The 27178-nt window shown below is 43.2% G+C and overlaps 1 long non-coding RNA gene across 2 annotated transcripts; it reads left to right on the top strand.

Annotated features, from left to right (window-relative positions):
* Window positions 1-17147: 17147 nt before the first annotated feature.
* Window positions 17148-26159, top strand: LOC307209908. Of its 2 annotated transcripts, none has more exons than XR_013835784.1 (3): window positions 17148-17268; window positions 20725-20779; window positions 24329-26159. It is a non-coding gene; the product is annotated as an uncharacterized lncRNA (long non-coding RNA). The 2 variants fall into 2 exon arrangements; XR_013835785.1 differs by lacking the exon at window positions 24329-26159 and adding an exon at window positions 22826-22951.
* Window positions 26160-27178: the final 1019 nt, after the last annotated feature.

Here is a 27178-nt window from a genome sequence, read left to right as displayed (position 1 = left end):
GGACATGTTTCACTCGCTCCAAATCAGCTGGATTATAGAATGCTTAACTTTGGCTCTAACATCTCCCTTCCGCCCATCAGCAACTCCTACATTTTGTACCAGCCACTCCTGATATATGCTTGGCCTCACAAAGAAGAAATAAAAAATCTCCATGGCAACTAGATGTTTAAGTTACAAAGCTGTTTCCAAGAGTAATGACTCTTGCGCAGTGTGATCCTAAGCATTCTTACTCAGAAGAAAGTCCTTCAGAGTTCAAGGGGATTTAAGATGCAATCGAATACTCACCAGTTTGGGAGTATGTGAAGAGGTAAGAAGAATTTAAGAGGAGTCTGCTGAGTCAGGCCAATGGCCCATCTAGTCCAGCATCTTGTTCTCACAGTGGCCAACCAAATGCTCATGGCAAATCTGTAAACAGGACCCAAGCACAAGAGCAAATAACATTTGTCTAACCCTCTTAAAGCTGTCTATGCTGGTGGCTATTGCTGCTTCCCCTGGGAGCAAGATACATAATTTAACTGATGGCTGGGGGGGAAAGTACTTTCTTTTATCTGACCTGACTCTTCCAACATTCATCCTCACTGGATGCCTACAAGACTTAGTGTTATGAGAGAGTCAGCTGTTGAAAGAGAAGCTTCCCCCACCCAAGAGGTCAACTTTGACAAGGGTCAGAAACTCACACCTATCAGGCTCCTGACATCATCATGACATCAGGTGACTGATATGTCAGTGCTTCCACCAACCTATCCATAGTTGGCCTTTGGGCTTGGGAAAGGCCCACCAGACCATAGTTCCAAATCTAGGAAAGCTGATAAACTCCTCCAATGATTTCAATATATTGCTATTTTTCAAAAATATCTGACTTACTCCCATTCACACTTTCACACAGAAACTCCCACAATGTATATACAGTGGTACCTCTGGATGCGAACGGGATCCATTCCAGAGCTCCGTTCACATCCTGAAGCGAATGCAACCCACGTCTGCTCGGCTGCACGTGTCACGATTTGCTGCTTCCACACATGCACGTGACGTCATTTTGAGTGTCTGCGCATGCGCGAGCTGCGAAACCCGGAAGTAACGCATTCTGTTACTTCCGGGTCACCGTGGAGCGCAACCCGAAAACGCTCAACCCGAAGCTACTTCAACCTGAGGTATGACTGTATACTCTGTAAGAAATGGCCCTGTGCAATGTATTAGATATCGAGAAGGGACTGGAGCATTCACTGGCATCTGACAGAGTGAAAGAGTATAGCAGCACTGTTCAGAATCCTTCTCGTTCAGTACTTAACCTTGAGGGCTTAGTCCCTGAGCTGGGACAAACATGCTCAAGAGCTCTTCATTCAATAGAATCATGCTGTGACTATATGCACATACATCTCAGCACCTTTCGGTATGGGTTCTTACTTCTTTGAAGGCTTTATACATGTAAATGTGTAGGATATGATGTGCATACATGTGTGTGTTTGTAAATAGATTCATGGAATGGGGAAGGTTGAAGATGAGGGTCAGACATTTGGATCAGGAGGACAGATCTTAAGAACGTAACCTGATGATTTTCTGATTGTGGATTGTTGTGGAAATGGGATGCTATGAGTGTATGAGTGAACAGATGAGAAATGGACAGGGAAAAGAAACAGACTGATCTGCCCGTCCATCCAAGTATTCAGCCTGCTACTAACAAATGTGTTCTTCATCGGCGATAGGTAGTACTGAAGGTGGAGAGAAAGCATCTATTTAAAAAGAAATGTAACCAAAAAGAATCTAACACTTCAGCCTTTTCTCCTGGATTGTCTGTCAGTGTTTGGAAAGTGTGCTTTCCATGACTGTTGTTTGAGCAATCAAAAATGATGGTGTCATTCCCCCAAATATCTTGATGCTAGCACCAACTGAAAGAATGAACTGGAGCTGCAAAAAAAGTGCAGAGCACATTCTTGGTACAGAGAAAAATAATGGTCCAGATGGGAAGGGGAGGCAATTAACCACTCCCAGATGTCTTAACTCAGCAGTGTTGCATCATCATCCACCACAACTTTATCGGCGCAATCAGCTCTAGTGATCTATCACTGCTCTGAAGGGCAAATGTGAGCATGCCAGCAAAAGGTGTACAGTTGTATCATTGAGAGATCATACTAGCAAGGGACAATGCATATGCATTGTGAAGCTGAGGCTCCAATACGTTGGCCTCCTCATGAGAAGAGAAGACTCCCTGGAAAAGACCCTGATGTTGGGAAAGATTGAGGGCACAAGGAGAAGGGGATGACAGAGGACGAGATGGTTGGACAGTGTTCTCGAAGCTACCAGCATGAGTTTGACCAAACTGCGGGAGGCAGTGAAATACAGGAGGGCCTGGCGTGCTCTGGTCCATGGGGTCATGAAGAGTCAGACATGACTAAACGACTAAACAACAGCAACTAGCAAGGGACAATGCATACGCAGCATAAAGCTTCCCACTGACCCTCTGTGGAGGCTAGAATCTTTGCTGCAGCATTGCTTCAGGATTGAAAGTCCATCATGGGTGGCCAATAGTACAGGGCTGAAGCTGTACTAAATTCATACCAGGCCCTACATACTTGGCTCTACTATTAGACATATAAGGCAACCGCCTCAGGCAGACAGAGAGCAATGGTGAGGTGTTGGAGGAGATAGAACGGGGTGTGCTACAGGACCTGCTCTTAGGGATGGAAGGAACTGTCCATTTCAGTCCTCTCTGTTTCCAATTTTTCTAATCTTAATTTCAGTTCTGTGATCTTATTTTTTTTAAAAAAATAAGAAATCCTCATAAAAATGAATTAGCATTTTAGGGTGAATTTTTGCCTTATAAACACATTTTTTTGCGGTTTTGACTAATTTACACATTTTTGCAAGCAATTTTCCTTAATATAATGCATTTTGTATGCTATTTTTAGTGCACGTTTTCCTAGTATGCATACGCCTTTTTGTAAACATTGTTTGGTTGGAGAACTGCATCGCAAAATTAGGATAGCTGCAAATTTAGAAGGATGGCTGTGTTTTGGTTTGCATATTGTTTCAAAAAGTGCAAACTGGAAAGATTTGCTTTTCAGTGCAAACTAAATCAGATTTCTCCCCCCCCCCCCAAGGTTGTTCTGCAACCCCTAAACCAGCCTGCTCTCCTCAGATGCCAGTGCTGAACTGAGATTCAGCTGCCAATCCAGTTGTCTTCTATATGTGACACAGGAAGAGCATTTTGTCCTTTGTCTCAAGCAGCAAAATATCTTGGGTTGGCCCTGTAAGATGTGCAGATGATATGGTTCCTTTCCTTACCTACTTGAGGACTAGCAGCATTAAACTATAGAGCCTAGGGCTTGCCGATCAGAAGGTCAGTGGTTTGAATCCCCGTGACGGGGTGAGCTCCCGCTGCTCGGTCCCTGCTCCTGCCAACCTAGCAGTTTGAAAGCACATCAAAGTGCAAGTAGATAAATAGGTACTGCTCTGGCGGGAAGGTAAATGGTGTTTCTGTGCGCTGCTCTGGTTCGCCAGAAGTGGCTTAGTCCTGCTGGCCACATAACCCAGAAGCTGTCTGCGGACAAATGCCAGCTCCCTCGGCCAATAAAGCAAGATGAGCACCGCAACCCCAGAGTCGGCCATGACTGGACCTAATCGTCAGGGGTCCCTTTACCTTTACCTTACAATCACATTGTCTGTCCATTCAACCATATATTATTGTTACAAACATTTCCCCTGCGGCAGGGAGCTTTGCCACATAAACATGGCACAACGGCAACACAATAATTGTATGAGCGCTTCTGTCTAGCACTATTATTCCATAAGCTTGGTGTGCTGAAGAGTTTTCCATTCTTGCTCCTAAATTTCACTGTTCTCCCAGGCCTTCTCAGCTTCTCAGCCATGATTTAAAGTTTCTATAACGAAAACATGTACAACAAATCCATGTAAAAAAACCATTATCAATATGAAGTTACAGGAACATTAGATGTTAATTGTTTGTTGTTATATGATTCTTGCCACCAGACTGTAGTCTAGAAAATTTGATCTCGCACAGTGCATTGCATACCATAATACATTGGCAGGGCTCCCAAAACAAGAAGACCCACCCAGAATTCCTGTGGTTTCTAGGCCTTTAGCACAAACTGCCTACATGTTTTCCCCTGGAACTTGAATGGCTATAAACTCATCCCAGAGAGAGAGAGAGAGAGAGAGAGAGAGAGAGAGAGAATATTCCTTGTTTCTGCATCAGTGAGGACCTGCTGCAAGGTCAGTTATGCAATGTCTTTACACAGACTGATACCCTTTGAAAAACTGGTTGTGTATCAGCTAAGCGCTGATGTGCAAATGATCAGCAACAGCCAAATAACATGCCAGAGGTTTAGAAGAGTAATGGAATCAAATCATTCTGTACTACATTTGTGATGCTTTACAGCAGAGGTCCCCAACCTTCTGGCACATGGGGGCCACATTAGAAGGTCTACGGCCTGAAGAGGGCCACAAGTTGAATCAAAACGTGACTTCACATTATTGGCCTGCTAATGAAGGTCAAGAGCAGAAAGTCAAAGGTAAATGAAGAAACGTTAACCTGAACACAATCCATATTGGAATAATATTTAAGCATTGTAAATTCTTATCTAGGTACACAGGCTTACCTAGTCAGCGTGAGTTCTGTGTCTGTTTTGTGTTAGCCAAGGCCAGGTCAAGATTTGTGCAAATGATCAGTACAATGTGACTTGATGACTGAATCTTTGTTGGCCTGAATCGGAAAGAAAGTAGAGCATGTGGCTCTTAATCTCAGCATTGTGGGTTTGAACCCCACATTGGGCAGGGGGGTTGGACTAGATGATCCCCATGGTCCCTTCCAACTCTACAATTCTATTAGTCTACTTGAGGTGCAGGTAAAACTGAACTGGAATTGAACCACAAAAATGCAATAGTTGGACTCCCTTGTGTGAAAACCAGGAAAAAGCAGTGCTCATATGCTGCTAACAAGAATTGTGCCCATGTTGAAACTGTTTCACTAGCTTGTCTGGGTACAGAAGGCTCTTCCAAAGTAGCTTTGTGCCTACTCTGGTGCCATTTCGACTCCATACAAAGACCTTTTCATTTTCCTGCCCTTGCTTTGTAATCTGTTTGTACCTACTGTGTTTTCACTCGTTCCTCTTTCTGCCACATTTGGGTTTGATGTTGTACATTATTGCTTTGCTTCTCATTTTGTCAAGGGCTACGGAACTGTCAACTGTGGAAGGACGGTTCAGATAAAATAAATAACCTTTGCAGCAGCATTGACAGAGATGTTATGCCTGCAGAAATGTATGTACACATGTTCTTAAAGGCACAAGTGCAGACATACACCATTCATTTGCAGTGCCTGGGAAAGCAATCTCTGTCTTCTGCTTTGAAGGCTCTTTCTCCTCCAGCCCTGCCTCTCCCTCCCTCCCTCCTCTCTCTGCAAGGCATTTAGGAATGCAACTGGGTATGAAATTATGGCATATGCAAATACAAAGCAGTGTGGTGTTTGAAACCACTCCAGTATCTTTCTATGGACATCTTGTTCCCTCTCTGTTTATGTCCTTGGAGGGATCAGGTTTCCTTGTTTACAATCCATCCAAAGTAGGAACTGGAATTCCTGAAGAGCAGCAAAACAAGTGCATGTGACTTAGCTTATTTCTAGGAAAAGAGGAAGAGGTTCCAGAAAGAGAAGGCGCTGCTTCATCCTCTTCTTCAGCACGATATACCCTAATATGAGAGCCCTTGAAACATCATCCCTGTGCAGTTTTCAAAGCCTGTTCTAGCAGAAAAGCTGCTATGTAAAATGCCCTTGTTTCTGACACGTTCTTTTACAATGGGGGGGGGGAGGCCTTGTTTTGCAGCAAATTCAGAGAATGCCATGAGTCGAGGGACAACTTGTGCCATATCGTGCCAAAAGGGACACATGGAGTGGCCGTTCCTACTTAGAAAAACAAGCAATGGTGTCAATATGAGGAAGGAAAGAAACCACAGAAACCACCTGATTTCTAAGCAGTAATGCAGAATCTAGTAAAAATGTGCACCTCCTCTCTATGCCGTGAGTCTTGGATTTGAAGCTGGCTCAAGGACATTTGTCATGGCTGCATGCTGGGTTGAGGATCAAAACATATAGTGTACATATTATGTATTTAAAGCACATAGGAAACCCATTCCCCCCACTCAAAGAATTCTGGGTACTGCTGTTCCTTAAGGGTTGCTAGGACTTGTATCTTTGTGGTGGGCAACCAGAATTCTTTGAGGGGTCAAATGTGCTTCAAATGTGCTAAAAGGTGTACAAAGCCAATTCTCATGCTTGCCTGGATGCAGGATGGAGAGATGGGTGGACGCAGATACCTCTAACACAGTTTCCCAAACTTAGGTCTTCAGCTGTTTTTGGACTACTGTTCCCATCATCCCTGACTACTGGTCCTGCTAGCCAGGGATGATGGTTGTAGTCCAAAAACAGCTGGAGTCTGGGAAACCCTGCTGTAATGTATGAATGGCTGGCAGGCAAAGGTAAACGTCACATCCATTTTTGCACCTTCTTTTTAACCTCTGTACCAACTCACCTCTGATATGTGTCTTTCTGAAGTTTGTTGAGAAGGGAATGCAGCCTTCTGGTTGAAAACGGTTTCCCTACCTTCTAAATGCAGTTGTGGGGTTCCTCTGGCCCTCCATCTCCCATCAGTCAGTATGGCCAAAGGGCAGGGATGATGGAAGTTGTAGTCCAACCACATCTGGAGAGCCAAAGGTTCTACATGCCTGTTCTAGGGTCTTGAGGAGAGGTCTTACCTGCCATCTACAACCTGGTCCTTGCCCCCAGAAAGATGCAGGGACTGAACCTGAAACCTTCTGCATGCAACACGCATGCTCTACCATTGGACTCAGGGTACTTGTGAAGAGCTTCCACTGCCTTTTGCTGAGATGTTTCCATGTAGAACCCACACTTTCCCAGAACTGTAAAACTGGATGTTTAAATGTGCTCGTAGGATGCAAAAACAAGTGCAAGTTAGCGCCTCCCCCACCCCCGTCAACAGACACTATGTCAATAGACACAATGTTCTACATGGTATGTAGAAATGTCAAGTGGAGCTAAAACCTACTGAGTTGTTAAGTACTGACAGCACGCTGCTTCTGAAGGATATGCAGGGCAAACCAGGTACAATTGCAGGAATCCAAGGGTTAAAGTTCTCCAGGCGCACTCCGACTCTGCAAGCTTGTGGCTGCTTATGCTTGCACAGGGAAGGCCACCCTGTTAGAGACCTGTCTCTTTGACTGTCAGTGTTTCAGGGGTCATTGATGGAGCTGCAGGAAGGATAGAAAAAAGGAGAATCAGCAGTAAATATGCTGTGAGCACACTGCAGCTTTATTGCTGTAAAGTGGGAACTCTCGGTGCTTCATGCTCCACTGCGCATTCTGACAGTAAGTGATTTCTGGATTATGGAGCGAGTCCAGATCCCTGAAATGTACTAAGAGGAAGGAAGTGCTCCCAATGTGGTTGTTAGAGACACTTTGTACCAATAGTAGGATCTCTCTAGGTTCTGAATGCAGGATTAATTCTCTCACACATATAAATAATATATGTGTGCTGGAATATAAAGAAAAGATGTGCTGGATGACTGGTTTACCATGATGTAGACAACACCCTATTTGCACTGTATGCATGAAGGGGACTGAAACTGTGGTGAGCCAAGAGCAGGGGTGAGTGAATCTGTCAATCTTGGTTTCCTTCAGTTTCTCATTTTACTAATCTTATCCACATTTCCACAGTTATCCACAATTATCCACAGTTCCACATTGGTTTAAAAAAGAATTCATGCACTTCACAAGCATTTTAGTGAGAATTTCTCCCAATATACACATTTTAATTCATTTCCTCCTGATATATGCATCTCCCCTCAAAGTGACTCCCCCTAACAGAATGCATTTTGTATGCTGTTTTCCGTAATATACACATTTATAGGCACACTTTACCCTGGCACATGCATTTTTGCGCACATTACTTAGCTGAGCAACTGCATTTTCTTCCAGAATTGGATGCAATTTGCAAGCATGGTTGCCCCTTCTGAAGGGATGATGCCTGCCAACTTTCAGAATGACAGGTGCTGTGGTTCTCCCACAAAGACAGATGTTGCCATTTTGGGCTGGGTTAAACTGAAATCCCTGAAGCTCCCCCGAAGTGCTTTCTGGGCACTCAGTCTGAAACCTGAGGAAGGTGCCTCTGGTAAACTGAGTAGCAATTGGTTATGCAACTGGGAACTTGCTAAAGGGAGCAGGTTTATCTGAAGGCCAGGAGAAGAATCAAACCTAGAGAGGGGAGCAGAGAAAATTTTCATAAAAATATTGATAATACTGGACAGCAAGAATTCAGCGTAATGAAATCTTAGGCACCTTTAAACTGAAGAGAGGAGTTTGAGACTTTGAACAAGCCAATGAAAGCCAGGATAGGAAAAAACAGCAACTGGAAATGAATAAAAAGTAACATGCAGCAGTCAGAGGTGTTGCAAGGGGTGTGGGGTAGGTGTGGTCCACCCCGGGTGTCCCCACTGAGGGGGTGACAAAATGCTGGGTGGCACTCACAGCGGGGAGTGATGCAGTGGCTTGGGCACCCACAGGCTCCATGCTGCCCCAAACGGTCCGCCCGCCCGCCGCCTCTTGCTCAGCTGTAGGGAGCAGGGCACGCGTGCTGCCCCAGGCACCAGATCAGCCTGCTCTGCCACTGGCAGCAGCAGCAGGTTATTGTTTGTTGGAAAACAGAAAGGAACAAATCGATCACAGAGAAAGCTCTGCAAGTGAACCAAGAAAGCACAGAAGTAGGGTGACCTTATACTGAGCTCTCCTAAATATTTGCAAAATAAAAAACCAGACTAACACAAACGGGACAGGGAGGGGGAGGGGGAGGAAAAACAGGAATGAAAAGAAGTGGATTAAGTATTGGTTTTAATTACTTGTTTGGGAAGTGTTTGGGAAGGATGCCAGTAACCTCCCGCTCTTCTAAGCTCCTTGCTTTCCCAGGCAGAACTCACAGAATGATCACGGGAAAACCAAATGCTTTTATTTATGTCAACATCCATCCCTCAAATCACCGTCCAGCTCAGTTTGGCTTATTGTACTTAGCAAGCAGCCATTAGGCAAATAAAACAACAATAATAACAGGAATACTGCTACTAATAATGGTCTACATTTCTACTCCCCGACACCTAGTGAATGAATCATTTCCTGTTCCCTCCTCAAGTTTCATGACATGAATCTGTAAAGCCTTAACAAGAAATTTAAATGTTCTAAAGGACATATCTCTCTCAACATTGGACAGCAAAAAACAGGTCTTTGCAAGAGACAACCTTCCCTTCTGCGATCTTAGCAATGGATGGATGTAATTGTTTTTGAGATCGTCATAGAAAGGGCATTCAAGGAGTACATGAATTGTGTATTCCACTGATACAGAGCTGCAGCCACAAACTCTATCCTTCTTAGGAACTGCTTTCTGTTGGCCTATCCAGTCTGCTAATGGAAGGACGTTTAGTCTTGCCTGTGTAAAGGCTATCCTCATTTTAACATTTGGTAAATCTACCAGATATCTTGGCAGGGATGGATACAAAGAGATAAAAGAAGCATACAGTTTATTAGATTGACAGAAGTTGATCACAGCCACTTGCGATTGCGTCTCAGTGTCTCTCAGCTTTTGGAGTATTAATTCTGTAGCTCTCTCAAAACCCTGTGTCACAAGAAAGGGGGCAGAGAGTCCCAAGCTCATGGCAGCAAACTGCATTTCACGTTCCCACACGTTTGGAGCCATATCTTCCAAAACTGTCACGAAATATTCCAAATCACTGTGCTTTGAGTGGCTTTGGACTTTAGAGTATCGCTGTTCCTGCTAATAGTGCAGCCTAACTTAGGCATGTGAAAACCTCACCCAAACCTTCCCTGATCACCTGGTCATCCAGATTGCATACAGAGGTGATGCACAGTTCTAGTTCTGAGTCCACCCAGAACTTATTTATGATGAAGACAATGACGTACTTATTTTAAAAGTATCAGTTTCTTGTTACCCAAAAAGTATCCGAGTGACTTACATTTAAAATATTAATATAATTAGATCACACCTTTTAGAAAACAATGTAAAACATTAACATTTCATACAACCTATCACAGGAGCCAACTCCTAGGGGCCGGCGGGGGCTTTGGCCCCCGCAATAAAATATTTGAGGGGGCTGGGTCCCCACAAAGTTGATGGGCATTGCCATTCAAATGTTGTGTGTGCACTGCGTCATGTAATCAATTATGCGGGGAGGGCGGGGCTTACCAGGGCCCCCGCAACATTTTATTCAAGTTGGCACCCCTGGAACACACACACACACACACACACACACACACACACACACACGTGTGTGTGTGTGTGTGTGTGTGTATCTATATCTATATCTATATCTATATCTATATCTATATCTATATCTATATCTATATCTATATATGAAAACAGCCACCCATCATAAGTTTGATAAAATGCTTTGGCAACACACTAACAACATAGCAAGGCAAATTCCACTCAGACTGTCAAAGGCCTAGGGGGGAAGTCTTTACCTGACACTGAAAATATGCCACTGAAGGCAGCAGATGGACCTCACTGCAGAGGGCATTCCACAGATAGGGAGCCACAACTAAAAAGGCCCTCTCCCTTGTCATCACCCTCAAAGTCTCCCTCAGAGGAAGGATCCAGAGAAGAGACTAAGGGTTCGTGTTGGGAGAGCCATTCCAGAAGATATCCCTGGTTGACCTGAATCCATTCAGTTTGGTTGGGTTTGCAGTCAGATCTGGTGCACAACCTTATTGACTTTAACATTATGCTGTGTAGACAGACAAGTTTAAGTGCCTTGAAAATGTCATGAGAGAGACCTTGCTGCCCAGAGGTTTTCCAGAGGTTTTGTTGGGATTGACAGCCTTACATCTTCCATTAATTCTCATAATCCTCTGTTGAAGCCATTCAGGTTGTTGGTCTTCACTACCTCTAGTGGGAAAAATCACCGTTGTTTAACTATATGTCTGATCATCTTTTGTCTGATCTTCTTCTTTCAATGTTCAGCGTCATGGGATGACCCCCTAATTCTAGTATGAAGAGAGAGGGAGGAAAACTTCTCCCAATCCACTTTCTCCAGATTATGCATAATCACATATACCTCAGTCAGGTCCAACCTTTCTTGCCTTTTTGCCACAAAAATGCCCCAAATATTGTTACCTTTCCACACTGGGGAGTTGCTCTATCCCACTGATCATTTGGGTTGCCCGTTTCTGAAGTATTTCAAACTTTACAACATCCTTTTGGAGGTGTAGTGACCATTATTGACCAGATTTGTATATCAGCATTAGGATACTGACAGATTTATTTTCCATCCCACTGCTAATGATATATGATTTGCCTTCTTTCACAGCTGCTGCACACTGGGCAAACATTTTCATTGAGATGGCCATCATTTGAGCACATTCTCCTTTCTGGTCAGTCACTGCCAATTCACACCCCATTAATGTACATGTGCAGTTAGGATATTTTTGCCCAAGTGTGCATCACTTCATACATACACTGAACCACCCATTCACCCAATTTGGAGAGAAACATTTGGAGCTCTGTACAATTGCAACTACAAGCCACTCTGGGAATGGGGAATTTAAATACCAGCCAATAAATAATACTCAATAGCTTAAGCACCAACTTAAAAGATTGCTGAAAGAGCAAAGTTTTTGCTAAATTCTTATAAGTGGCTCTCAAAGCGCAACGATGAGTCCTAGCTAATACAGAGATACTGCTTTCACTTTGTTTATCTTGGCTATTCCATGACAAACTCTGGGCCACGACCCAGCATGGTGGCTCAATGAAAGGCATGATGCAGCAGATGTGTTTTTCAGTTGCCCTGATAAGCGGTGTTGCAAGATACCGACTCTTAGCTTGGCGTTTGTCAAAGTGGCAATTGTGAAATTTCCAAAAGCGAAAAGAAAAGGCCATTTTGCAATTGCCAGTGGAACTGTCTGCTGAGCAGTAATTCTCCAAGTTCATTAACACTGGACACACTGATTCATTTGAGTAGGGGTTCATGGAAAGTTGCTTCTAAATATATCAGCTAGACGTCTAGCCCAAAGGTTGGAGCAAAGAAGACATAAGTCTCGAAAATGCAAAATTTTGGCTACAAGGCCAAGTTCCGTCCTTGGCTAATGAGGAGTCTGGCTTAATTTTGCAAGTAAGGCAAATGATTGGATGGTGGGTATAAACAGATCATGTTAAGTTGAAAATCGAGCAAACAGATCCAATTGGAACAGGACCAGGACCATCTGATTAATGATCAACACTGAATTGAGAATTCTTGCTCTCAATACTTTGCTGGGGCTTCAAAGCATTCTTTGTCAGCACCTTGGGAAGCTATGGTTGCTTCGTGTTATGGATTACCTCTTTACCATTTTCTGGCATTTCATCCATGCTCTGAGGCTCGTGACAGCAGTGGGCTATATTGAATGTCTCTTTTGAGTTGCATCTTTTCTTCCTTGGTCCTGAAGTTGTATGTATCTTGTCTACTGCATTTGCATTTCGGATCGCTGTATAGCATCATTCCCCAAGGCAGAATCCACATGTTCCGGGTGAAACAAAGGCGTAGTTTGGTCACATTATTTACCAGCATTTCCACGCTATTCCGCTTGTGGTGCCAGCTGTAGGTCTTTGTGCACAACACATAGGGAAGAGTCGTAATTCAGGGGAAGAACATATGCTTTGCATGCAGAAGTTCCCAGCTTCAATCGCCAGCATCTCCCATTTGGGCTGGGAAAGACGCCATGCCTGAAACTGTAGAGAGCCACTGACAGTCAGTATAGACTACATGAACTGGATGGACCAATGGTCTGACTTGATATACAGCAGCTTTCTATTTATGTTGGTGTGTCCCATACAACAGCATAAAAAAATTCCTTCCAGTAGCACCTTAAAGACCAACTAAGTTAGTTCTTGGTATGAGCTTTCGTGTGCATGCACACTTCTTCAGATACACTGAAACAGAAGTCACCAGACCCTTCTATATAGTGAGAAGGTGGGGAGGGGTATTACTCAGAAGGGTGGTGGGATTGGGTGATTGGCAGATAGCTGTGATGAGCCTGTTGACGACGAAAGCTCATACCAAGAACTAACTTAGTTGGTCTTTAAGGTGCTACTGGAAGGAATTTTTTTATTTTGTTTTGACTATGGCAGACCAACACGGCTACCTATCTGTAAATACAACAGCATGATTATATAAAACCAGTTGTTGCCTTTGGGTGATATTCAACTAAATTATTGTGCTAGGATTTTCACTACTGCAATGTGATTTCCCCCCTCTCCCAAGCATGTCCCACACCACCCCCAAATCTGTTCTAGAGGGTTGGGGAAACTCCTAGAACAGATCTAGGGGGTACACAGAGTGAGGACATTCTGTTGCACAAGGAAAAATCCCTGCACTGATGGAACGTTCACCTTAGTGCTATGTTAAATACAACCTTTTGCTCTGTCCCCCAGTACATCTGTTGCAATTCACCATCTACCTAATGGAGGACTATGTAAAAAACCCAATACAATTGCCATGTCTTCATTTTGACATCTGAATGGCTTCATTTTAAGGCCATTGTCAAATATTAAAATGCAATGTTGGGATGGTGTGATGACCACGAGAAGGAAGCTCACCACACGAACACCTAATTCCATAAAACCCGTGAGTGTGGTTTGGACAGAGTGTGATGGACAGAATGTCTCTTTTGAGCTGCATTACTTTCTTCCTTGGTCTTGAAGTAGTATGTAGTTTGTCTATTGTATTTGCATCATTACCTTTTCTCACGGGAGCTCAAGAAGGGTTCTCAGGCAATCTCCCATTCAGATTCTGAACAGAGCCAGACCCTCATAGTTTCAAAATGATTGCTGCATTGTTGAAGCACAGAAAACATTTCAGAAGAAACCATAATGCATGTTATTGTCATTGTATGCAACAGCCTAGGGGTTTGCAGGCTGGTGACTGTGGCAGAGCAATTCCTGCTACTAGAGTAAAGGTAAAGGGACCCCTGACCATTAGGTCCAGTCATGGCCGACTATGGGGTTGCGGCGCTCATCTCGCTTTATTGGCTGAGGGAGCCGGCGTACAGCTTCTGGGTCATGTGGCCAGCATGACTAAGCCACTCTGGCGAACCAGAGCAGCGCACGGAAACACCATTTACCTTCCCGCCGGAGCGGTCCCTATTTATCTCCTTGCACTTTGATGTGCTTTCGAACTGCTAGGTTGGCAGGAGCAGGGACCGAGCACCAGGAGCTCACCCCGTTGCGGGGATTCGAACTGCCAACCTTCTGATCAGCAAGTCCTAGGCTCTGTGGTTTAACCCACAGTGCCATCCACACTACTAGAGTGGCCAGATGTAAAAAAGGAGAAGGCTCATGCACATCTAACAATCAAGTAGAAGGGGCAGTTTCAGCAGGTGTAGCTTGTCCTGACAAAACATGTCTCACAGGTTTGTCGATATGTTCAGAAATTGTGAGCTACCCTAGAAATAGTGATAAAAAAGGTAAAGGTAAAGGTACCCCTGCCCGTACGGGCCAGTCTTGACAGACTCTGGGGTTGTGCGCCCATTTCACTTAAGAGGCCAGGGGCCAGCGCTGTCCGGAGACACTTCCGGGTCACGTGGCCAGCGTGACATCGCTGCTCTGGCCAGAGCCAGAGCCAGAGCCGCACACGGAAACGCCGTTTACCTTCCCGCTGGTAAGCGGTCCCTATTTATCTACTTGCACCCGGAGGTGCTTTTGAACTGCTAGGTTGGCAGGCGCTGGGACTGAGCAGCGGGAGCGCACCCCGCCGCAGGGATTCGAACCGCCGACCTTTCGATCGGCAAGCCCTAGGTGCTGAGGCTTTAACCCACAGCGCCACCTGCGTCCCTCCAGAAATAGTGATAGCGAAGAGCAATACAGAAATGGATATGCATAAATAAAACTCCCTCCAGTCTTATAGCTGACCGAAGATTCCACTGCACCAGCTGTTGCAGTGAGAGAGCACTTACCTAATGTACGAACTTCAGTTTCACATGGACAATGAACAGTTTGCTTTAAGAGGCTCCAGGGTTTCCCAGTAACAACCGGTCACAGAAAAGGATTGATCACGCTGCTCCTAAGCCTTCTTTAACTTAAAAAAAATATATTTCTGTTCCAGAGGAGGAGTCCCTAAGGCCTTGTATAGATTATTTTGTGTTTTTGTAGCCACAGTGTCTAGCTGAGGCGATGTGGTAAAGCATCAGCCTCAAATATTAGAATAGAGCAAAGCATTATATTTTGTAGGACTGGGGGACCATGTCAGGAGACTCGGGGATACAAGCCTTGGTTGGGAGAACTGCTGTATGTTGAGGGAGCACAACCTCTAGGGATGTAACATGGACTCCACAATGTATGACAGCCAACCAATAAAGGATTTCAAAAGAACTTGACGCAAGGGAGGGAAACAAAACAAAACAGCCTCTTGCAAGGGCTGATTCTCCTCACACGTAGAGGGATGTCTGCCACTTCACTTGAACTGGCGAGGCAGAATCCCATAAGGCCATTTAAAGTAACTTGCGTAAGCCCTTGGCTGCCCCACTGTAGGAATACAGGGCCCCTTCTCTGAATCTTCGCCCCAGCTGTTAAAGATTTTGGAGGAGTTATCTGTGGTTCTGTGAAATATCAGTTCAACAAGCAAATTAGGAGAATAAAGAAAGTCTGTCAGTGTGCACAAATTACTGCAACTGAGGAAGATGGAGGCAGGATTTATCAGGCAGGCTTTGGAAGCATCAGCATGTTACAGCACAATCCTTCCTGTGTGTGTCAATTCAGATTTGAGTTCAATGGGGCTTGCTCCTGAGTAGGGATGGGAGACTCTGTCAAAGTTGCTTTCATTCCGTTTCTCATATTTTCTTATTTTAAACAACTTTTTATTGATTTTTAATATGCAGGAAAATAAGATACATTTTAATATAAAAAAGACAAAACTTAATCACAACAAATAAATTTGGATTAAAGATGAATTTCTGTGTAGGTGCACAATAAACATCTTCATCAAGTGATCTACTCAGGTAACCGCATCAAACATCTGCATCATCATCATTATTTTTTAAAAAAGGTTTTTCCTTTCATATATTTTTTTCCATTTCAGGGTATAGGAGTAACAAAACAGAGAATACTGTAAAGGAGGTGTGAGCACTGACAGAATTCAGCTCATGTAGATCTGTTTAAAAGCTGGAGATGAGGAGCATCCAAGTTCCCATACATTAAAATATGTCACAAAATCATATCATACCAAAAGAAATTTATCTCTTTTACTTTGGCCTCCAAAGACTCTTAATTTGAATGTCAATTTTTCAAGTACTGCAATATCCAATACCTTATTTAGTATACCAATAATCCAGATTATCTCCTGCCAAATCCCTCCAGAAATTTGCAGCTGTGAATCATGCTGCAATAAGAGAGGGTCCAACTAATTTCCTGCTATACAACATGGCAGTGTCATCCTCTGTAAATACAACAAGGAGTGGAGAAGGTGTCACCTGGCATGTTATAAAAGTTCTAGTTTCGTGGCATACTGTATCCCCAAAGCATCTGGGCATTTCCACCATATGTGCAAGTCCATCCTGAGGACTTGCCTTCCTCTACCAACACTTTGGCAAGGAACCAGGACTCATGTAAGACACTCTGTGTGGCGTTCAGCACCATTTATGAATCAACTTTAACATGAGTTCCTTGTTTCTTGCAGAACAAAATGGTTGTTTCTTATTTTTTCAATCTTAAATTCCATTCTCCACATTTCCACATCAGTTTGCAAATTCTTTTTTGAAGAAAAATTCATCTTAGTGTGGGTTTCTCTTAATGCACACATTTTTGTTAGGCAGTTTTGCCTGAGACACACATTTCTGCAAAGCACATCCCCCCAACACTTCACCTTAGTATATGTATTTGCATATACACCCACAGCGCCCCCCCCCCAAACAGCAACATTCTGTCTGCAGCTTTTATTGATTACAGATGTAGGTAGGCTTTGGCTCAAGCATTGGGTATATATCCATTTTCAGCCTCCAGATGGAGGGTGGAGGGCTAACGGTTAAGCAGGGTTGTGCAGTTGGCCTTTATCTCCCTCCAGGCTCCACCCCTCAGCTTGCCCCTGATAGGGCACATTTGAACTTCGGGTTGGCGGTTGGCCAGGGAGGTGTTCCAACGGCTGGCTGACACAGACATTTGGCCCTCTGGGGTTGCATGAGGCTGCTGCACAACCGCAACCTTCTGACCGGGTGAGCGGCCATTTTGTACACATTACCTGGCTAGAGAACTGCATTGCAAAATCCAAAGAAGTGTGAATTTCTAAGTGTGGCTGTGTTTTGATTCACATAGTGTTTTGGAAAGTGCACTTTAGACAGGTTTGCCGTTGAATGGGAACTGAAGTTCTCTCCCATCCCTACTCTTAAGTAAGTGTGTAAAGCAGAGATTGGGAACTTGTCCCGATGTTGCTGGCCTCCAATTCTCATCACTCCAAGGCAGCATGGCCAATGGTCAGGGATGATGGGAGTTAGAGTCCAACAACATCGGAAGGCTACAGTTTTCCCCAATCCCCAATTGCAGCTTAAATATCTCATCCTCCACTTCATTGGCAAATGTATTGTCACGATGAGCCTCCTCAAAGTCAAAGGTTTGAACCTTCCCAAGCATAAAGAGAGCTTGTTTGGCATCCCTCACTTTTCAGGGGTGCACAGTCAATGGAGCGGGGCGATCTCTGGATCACTGGCATGTGCTTGATGATCTCAAAGGGAGGAACCCAAGAAACTGCATGCCTATAAATCTAATGGCCCATTTTATTTCCTCTCATTGCTATTCAGGTTTATGCCAGTTTTAAATGGACTAAAACTCTCCCACCTAAAAATAAAACAATTCATAGACATATGCTTTAGAGAACAGCACACAGGATGACTTTCCCTCTGCTTCCTTGATTTAAACTCTAAATGTATGATGGTACCTTGGACTACCTGGTCTGTACCTGCAGGTGCCCCAACTGTGGGAGTTTCATTTAATTGATAAAGCCATTTCCTGTTCCCGTGGAGATGACGTTGCGGGCTGGGAGCAAGCCCTCCCCATGCCCCTGCGCCATTGGATGGTCCTTGGCCATGTCTTCCTTAGGCCGTCCAATCTGGACGGTCCGGGGGTGTGGCACAGGCTATTTAAACTGCCCACGGCTGAGGACTCATCCCTGTATCAGCAGGGCTCCCCCTATTGTTGATTAACCCTTCCAAGACTCCTGCAGACGGGCAGGAGTCAGATATAGTCGTGTGGTTTCCAATGCCTAAGCCAATACCACTCACATTCTGTAACCAATAAAGTTGTGGCCTTTTTCGCCCATTATCCTAAAATACTGTTTCATGTGTCTTTATTCCATTTCCTGGGAGGGTTTGGGACCTTCCCACACAATGGATTATTACTGTTTTATGGAGGTCTTGTCAATGGCTTATTCTTAGTTTTATTTGCAGTTGGATTGATAATTCTAAGATGGAAAATATTGTGCATGCAAACAAATTGGTGAATTAACCCTCCAGAGAGATTTGTCATCTTCTTTCACATCATTCCACTCTGCATTATAATGAAACCAGCCATTAGATCCCAGTTTAGCTGGAATAAAGATGAACATGACTCAGAATAAGAGGCTTGTCATTCAAAATCATAAAAGAGAACTATATACCATAAAAGAAAACTGAATAATTTTCACCTTTTAAAAAATAAAAAGACAGCAATGCTGAATGTTAGATTATTTGATTTTGTGACAAGCATCTTTCCCATCTCAGGGCGGAAGGCCAATTCTGTGGTCAAGGAGCTGTGTGATCTGTTCTCTCCTGCCCCTTGCACATGACCTGGACATATGTTCTCCTAGCTATGTGACAGTTCCAACTTCCTGGGCAGAAAAGTGCCCCCAACAAAGAATGCTTAAAGGGGCTTCTCAGTCCCTCTTCCTCCTTCTGTGTCTTCCTGTGCTATTTATCTGCTCCACTTTTTGAAAGTAAGCTTAAATGACACAGCTGCTTTTTTATATAGATATAAAAAAAAAATCAAAGATCAACAATTGTGATTGCCAAATTAAACCTCTGTGCCAAGGGGTAATTGAAGTTCAAGGCTCCTCTTGCTGAGATAGCAACTTCAGCTACATATCCTCTGAACAAAATGACCTCGTGTGTTATTCAAATACATGATCCAGCAGAAACCAGCAGCAAAACACTCAAAACCCAAGAACTACATACACAAACCTAGGTGGGTTTGTAGAGCCTTGAACCTCCCTCATATTGACATGAGTAGCACTTTTCAACGGAGCTCTGAGTTTTAAGGAGAAAAGGTTTAATCTTTAGTAGAGATAGGTCAATTAAACCGTTTTCTCTCAGATCCAGATCCAGATTTCTCTCAGATCTCTCAGATTCAAGCATAGGGCACCAAATCCCTTACTCAATCTGAAACTGTAGCATTAAATCTAGGTTCAGGTGGGAAAGGTCTGGTCTCAAAAATCTGTAAGGAGCTACTGGAAATTACAGCAGAACACAATGTAGGTTTAAAAGCTGTCTGGGAGATGTACGTTGGCTGTGAAACTGATTGTATAAAATATAGAAATCTGTGGAGAAAGAAACCAGAAAAGTAAATGTAAACAAGTGTAAAGTGATGAATCTCAGGGTAACCCCTTCCCCTTTATTTCACATATATGCTCATGGGATCTGAAGTGGTGGTGACCGGCCAATGAGGCCTTGAGGTCATAATGGAGAGCTCAAGAAATGTGTTGCCCCTGTGCATGGCAGCTATGAAAAAGGCAAACTCCAGCCTTTGGTGTTGATGCAAAACATTTTATGCTTCTTGTTGTTGTTTAGTCATTTAGTCGTGTCCGGCTCTACATGGACCAGAGCACGCCAGGCACTCCTGTCTTCCACTGCCTCCCGCAGTTTGGTCAAACTCATGCTGGTAGCTTCGAGACCACTATCCAACCATCTCATCCTCTGTCATCCCCTTCTCCTTGTGCCCTCAATCTTTCCCAACATCAGGGACTTTTCCAGGGAGTCTTTTCTTCTCATGAGGCGGCCAAAGTATTGGAACCTCAGCTTCAGGACTTGTCCTTCCATTGAGCACTCAGGGCTGATTTCCTTAAGAATGGATAGGTTTGATCTTCTTGCAGTCCATGGGACTCTCAAGAGTCTCCTCCAGCACCATAATTCAAAAGCATCAATTATTCAGCGATTTTATGCTTAGTTATCCCAAAATGCCTTCAGTTTTTCTAACAGAAAACTGAACATACATTTTGGGATTCCTTCCCCCACTTAATCACACTTCCCTCAACTGTAAATTATTTAGTCATCTGCATAAAGCAACATATGAAAATTGTACAGGGCAAGCCAGTGCCAATCAGTTCAATGGGAATTACTCCCAGGTAAGTGTATATAGCAGCCACCCCCAACTTGGCGCCTTCCAGATATTTTGGACTAAAACTTCTTGTTTGGACTCCAATTCCAATCATCTCCAGCCATCACAATTGTGCTTTGGAGTAGTAGCACTAAACATCTGGAGGGCACCAGGTTGGGGAAGTGACCGTGCAATCTTATACATGCATGTACAGAAGTAATTCCTATTACATTCAGCGGGGTTAGCTTTTTTAAAGTAGATCTATCATCAGCTTTTCACCATTACATAATATGGAGCTAAAGTGAGTGATCATATTTCTTCCTCTCCAGGGATCAAGCACAGTGTACTGGGGACATAGGCAAGAAGTCAGCAGAACTGTCAAGAGTAAGTTGTGCAAGTTACTGGCATGAGTGTATGTGGCATACGTCTTTCTAACTGGGGGAGTGCTGTTGCCTGGCAAGGTCAGAGGAATATATCCTTGGCTTGGATGGGGAAAAGAGTCAGTGGAAAGGCTGGACCTGGTGCTGCCAGCACAGTCTCTAGAGCAGTGGGGTGAAGAAAACCTATAGAAGCTTAGATTGTGTATGAACATTCATATCAAAGTTATGAAGAATGGATGGGCTCGTCCTGCATACTTCTGTCTTAGTATTTGTATACATGCAATAGTTTAGGGGCAGGCAGAAGATAGATCTTGACCTACAAGTAGATCATAGAATCATAGAATCATAGAATCATAGAATCATAGAATCATATCACCCAGATCTCTGGGTGGCTTGAAGTAGAGGGGCAAGGATTCCTTATTCCCACTTGTTTGACAATAGTAAACAATGAAATTATTCTGAGCACAAAAAAATCGTGGTGTTGAAATGAATAAAGCTTTAGTGTGGGTAACCAGGAGCAGATCTTGTGGACTAAGTTTCATTTACCATGGCACGAGCCTCCACTACCGAGATACAGAGAATGCACACTCATTTGATGCAACACGCCTACAGATAGCTGAGTTGCTGTGACTTGCTTCTTCTTCTGCTCTGCCTTCTAAAATGCTTGTCTACTTACTGCTTGTTTTTAATGTACCGGTAGATTCTAAAATTCTATTTCATGTTTCTAGCCAGATAAGTGCTTTGAAGGCCCTTTGGTGGGGAAGTGATACACACACACACACACAGAGAGAGAGAGAGAGAGAGAGAGAGAGAGAGAGAGAGAGAGACACACACGGGAAATGAGAGAAATCAAAGGGGCATTGGTGTCAGCTCCTAGGGGCTGAGGCAGTTTCAGGCAATGTTCAGAGGGCATTTGACTCTGCCCCCTGACTCCCCACGATTTGAGAAGATGCTTCTTCAATCAACTTGAGAAGATGGCAACTCTGCAAATGGGTGCTGTGGAAGGATTGAATAGGAAAGGAAATAGGAAAGGATTGAAAATATGTTCCAGTGCAGTGTTCCTCCACTGCACCATTGGGTCCCCAGATGTTGTCAAACTACAACTTCTACTCTTCCTGATCATTGACTAAGCTTGCTGGGGGTGATGGGAGCTGTAGTTGCCTGACCTTATTCCTGAATTCAACACCTAATTAAAGGGTTTCCTCTCATCCCACTCCCACCAAATATTTTTTCACCGCAGCAATGCTACTTTAATACAGTTCAGCTTGTGACTGTATTAAGGTATAAACCCAACATTCTCTGAGGGATGTTTCCACCAACTTTTCAATGACATCATCATCAGAAGCTAATGTGACAGCTCATGATTCTCCCTCTCAAGCCAGCATACTGGGAATCTAAGCAGTGAGTCAGGAGCAAAATTGTCCAACACATTGGCAGTGTGCAGATGTGTGTTGTGTGTCTTCCCAACTGAGGGCAGGATATTGCAAGGAGAGGACTGAGGAACCTACCCCTGCCAGAAAATGGTGCCAGCTGAAAGGCCAATCTTGGGGCTATCAAAACCACAGTAATGGATTGTGGGATGGCCTAAATGTGAGAGGCAGCTGACATCTAAGTTCCTTCCCATGCTATCTCCACTCTAAAGCACTGGAAAACAGTGCTTTTCTATATTTAAAACAAGGTATCATCACCTGCTTTTCATATGGATTTGGAAACACTGGCTATTATGTAAGACAGGATCCAATTCTATTTAATAGGGACAGTGATGAAACAAGCAATATGAGCCAGAAGTCCTCATTGATAAAGTGATTATTTTTTAATAGGTTACAAGTAAAGGATATATAAAAGATGTGGGTTTCAATTTACAACACTGACAAATTATGCCTTGCCCAGTCATAGCAATAACTTACCATCTAATTTCTCAGTTTCTAAAATTACTTAAGGGCTACTACATTTTTCTATGCTTCAATTTATTTACCTTACAAGGGAAATGTGAGATCCAATTAGAGCTAGCGGCAGATTCAGACAACTTCTGGCTTCTGTGTTTTCAAAGGGAAGGCTTCTGTTTGCTTCTCTGACAGTCTAGCTGTCTAACCTAATGCAAAGCATCCAGACAATAGAACAAACCACAGACAGTCCTTAATCTCACCATGTTTGAAAATCTAACCCATAAACAAAGGTATGTATAAGGTTTTATTTTATTTTGTGTGTGAATAATTTATATTAATTTTTCTGTTTTACAATTTAGAATATTCATTTAAACAACCTTAAAATGTCAATGACTTCCCTTCTCTTTCCATGGTTCATTTTGCATATCACAAATCCCTGCATATTTTACATAAACTAAACCATTCAGTATTCCATTATTACATCCATCAAAACTTGTTTACACTGTTGAATTTATCTTAATGCTGCCAATGTTTTCAAGTGTACACAACCCGCCCCCCCCCCATATTCAATAAACATTTTCTAGTCTTCTTTAAATGTATGTTCTTCTTGTTCTCTTTTTCTATATGTTAGGTCTGCAAGCTGTGCATATTCCATCAGTTTAAGTTGCTATTTTTCTTCAGTTGAGACCTTGCTCGTTTTCCATTTTTGGGCTAACAGATAACGGGCTGCAGTAGTGGCATACATAAATAACCTTTTTTGACACCTGAGAATTTCCTTCTGAATTCTGTGAAAGGTTTTATACCAACATTGCAAACTTTTGTTGATCCTAGTACAAATGTTTCATAGAGAAGGTGACTTTTGAGGAGAAAGAGATTGGTGACATCACATAGATCTTCTGGGAAGAGTTTGAGGCATACGGGGCTATTTTAACTCAGTGATAGGGCATATTTTTTGCACACGGAATTGAAATCCTCATAATTTCTAGTAGAAACAACCTCATACTGCAGTCCTGGTAAAGAATTCCACCTGAGACTTTGCTTTGGGAAACCATCGTCAGTCACAGTGGACAGTACTGGGCTATATATACTCAATGGTCCGACTCAGTATAACATAAATTAGATTATAATGAGGCAGACTATTGAGCCATCTAGCTAAGCAGATGCCATTCTTAGCCTACCTGGAGATGCTTGGAAGCTTCCTTGTGGGAAACATGCTTGGCCATTGATTTATTGCTCTTCTCCTGAATAAAGTAGCTTCATATGTTCAAGAAACAGCAAAGAAAATGGGTGGCATCATTTGAGAGCACAGGAGGCTTTAGCTGAGGGTGATAATAGGAAAGGAATTCATGGGCATGAATGTAGACCCTGGGTAACAAACCTGTGGGCCTCTAGATCAGAGCTTTCCAAACTGTGTCGTGACATGTTAGTGTGTCAGCTGCAGTGTGTAGGTATATCAGGGAAATGCTCCCCGCGCTCCTCCCGGGCCTGGAAAGGGGTTAGTTTGCTAGTAAAACTGAATTACTGTGCTGCAAAATGATGCATGTCTAAAAAGTGCGTCACCAACATGAAAAGTTTGGAAAGCTCTGCTCTAGGTATTCTGGGCTCCAGCTTTGATCAGCCCCATGCAGCATGGCTAATGGTGAGGGGTGATGGGAGGTAGAGTCCAGTGACATCTGGAGGACCACAGGTTCCTCATCCCTTGTGTAGAGCCAGTCTTCAATTGGTTTGAATATCTATGGGAAGACTTGGGTGTGGATTCCAGTGGCCATTATGCAGTAACTGGCAATATGAACAAAAGCCACATCGATGTCCTAGAACACCATCAATGAGAGCAGAATTCATACATAAATGTGGCAGAAGCTGTGCTTTTGAAGACAGAGTCATTGTAACCTTGATTGATCATGACAGAAAAGAAAAACGGCCTTCATCTACTAGCAAACAAAAGTTCAGGAATCCTTGGAACTATTTGCTTAACCTTGCGTTTGAGAGAGATCTGTTGAAAGTGAAGCATTGTACACATTTCGGCAGACTGAGGTCACTTGGTTTCATTCCTACCTCTTTCTCTGCAATCCTGTTTTCAGCCATGTCACAAAGTTTCCATGTTCCATTCGGCTTGTCCGTAATAACATATTTGGGACAAGCAGTTGTTATGCGTCAAGGTAATAAAAAGCAGGTAGGCAACTAATGGGAAAAGGTCAGGATGTGGGTGGATAATCAGCCCAAGATGACACAATAATCCCTACCCACCCTAATTTCATACAGTAATGTAGGATTTCATACAGTAATCTATATATTGTTTGGTCTTAATGCTACCTTGCACAACTCTGTTCTTGGTGCTCTCTGCACAATTAATTTAGGGACATGACCTGTTTAAACTGGTTTTGAAGAAGATAAACTGGGAACACTGCCTTAGCATAATCCATCATAATCCAAACCCAAGATCTACCAGGATAAAAGAGTTGGGATGTGGTGGACATTGGACTTTCCCAGCTACCCAGGCCTATGCTGGCATAATCCCTCACCCCAGATGAACTGGAGAGACACCAGCATAAGTCCCTTACTCTGGTTCAGCTGACAGAATTTAAGTTGATGTAATTTACACTAGTCTGAGTCCCTGGAAAGGGGTGTTCCAGGGGCACAGCAGGAGTGGGAGAGGGCAAGGACACACTTACACCTATTCTAAAGCTTGTTCACCTCAGTCATGTGACCTAGGGCCCAATCTTCAAAATTTGGGCCCACTCACTAATGGTTCAGACAACAGTAACCCCCCTCCAAGAGGTTCCTGAATGAGATTTGGAACAGGAGTAATCACAGGGCCAGTTCACATGGAAAGGGATCTCAGGATAAAATAAAATGGGGAGGGGAAGTTCTTGGTGTGTCATCTTTAGCTCCTTGGTGGAATTGTGAGAGATAAATGCAGTAAATAAATCAAGTATTGCAGCTATCAAGAAATAGTTGGGTGCCAGATTAGTTGTCACCTGCCCATTAATTGACTGTGCCATCAATGGAAGTAAGCTTAGGAAGTGATAATATTGCCATGGAAGTATGCCACCTCAGATTTTAGCCCCGTAGTCAAAACATAGGAGAATTTGGTATAGGTCATATTGTGCCTAGGCATAGTTTTCTCTCTCTTTAGGGTGGAAATGAATGCTGAAATCCCACTAAATATCACCACATGGTTTATGATGGTACCAGGATGATTTTCACTGAACAGTTTGAGAAAGGCTGTGAGATTGTCAGATGAAAGGTGCAGTATTATTATAGCGTGAGTGATCCTTTGGAGGCTGGGATTATGACAATGCTTCCCTTATTGACTACAAAGCCAGCATTGGGTTGCTAAACCCATAAAATTGCATGAACAGAAGTCCAAAGTGTGTGCTCATGGTTGACTCCCACACAATGGATCACACTTTATAGCAACCAACCATTCGTTGTATGTCTTGACATTTTCCTAATCATTATCATCATCTTGGCAAAAGTTTCACATAATTATATTGTTGGAATCCTTACACAAACCTTGTAAGTATTATATCCCTCACTCCAGCACTGCAGATGGAGCAGTTCAGGTCACCAACAGGAATTGATGGCACAGGTGAGGTTTATACCTGAGACTTCCTGATTCATTCATCTCTTAACCACTATACTACATCAAATTTATCAAAGAACATTTGACATTTTTTCTTTTCTTTAGATATCTATGTTCTTATAAACAATTGTGCTCTTATTTATTTCTTTTGTTCATATCCCAGCTTTCCTCTACAGAACTCAGGGTGGGGAACATGGGGCTTCTTCCACTCCCATTTAATTTCACCTTGTGCTGTAGGGGTTGATAGAAACGGGCTTGAGATTATACCATGAACTTCATGGCTGAATAGCCCAAGTCTCCCCCTGATTTAAGACCAAATATTTCATCACACAGTCTCTTAAGCTGAAATCATTCTGAACCATAAAAGCAAGAAGAACCAGACACTGGTTATCATATGTGTTCAAATACGTAGATGTTTTGAACCTACAACAGTATGATTGAACTCTGTTTTGGATAGAGAATCTTAGGGAAAAACTCAGGACTCAATGGCCAACATGCAGTCTTGACCACAGGACATTGCATGGGGAAGTTTATTTATTTAAAATAGTTTTCTACAAAAAAAAATGGCAATACAACTCAAAAACCCCTTTCCAATAAGGCACATGCATTAGACTAAAATATGTACAATAAAATACAGCAGAGCCACAGTAAGTCAGGCAATTTTTCAAAGGCTTGTCAGCAAAAGCCTGCATAAACAAACAGGGTTTTCAGGAGGCATTGAAAACCTAATAGAGTTGTTGTCTGCAGTTTTTCAGAGAGAGATGTTTCCACAGATTAGGCACCATAACAGAAAAGTTCTTGAGAGACAGACTCCCTCAGAAGGTGGCAGACTCTCCTTCACTGGAGGTTTAAAAGCAGAGGTTGTATGGCCATCTGTCATGGATGCTTTAGTTGAGATTCCTGGGTGGTAGGGGGTTGGACTAGATGATCC

This window comes from Podarcis cretensis (genome assembly GCF_951804945.1).
Source record: "Podarcis cretensis genome assembly, chromosome: 2".
Taxonomy (NCBI): domain Eukaryota; kingdom Metazoa; phylum Chordata; class Lepidosauria; order Squamata; family Lacertidae; genus Podarcis; species Podarcis cretensis.
Note: the sequence above shows the minus strand (reverse complement) of the source record. Positions and strands in the feature narration are given on the sequence as shown.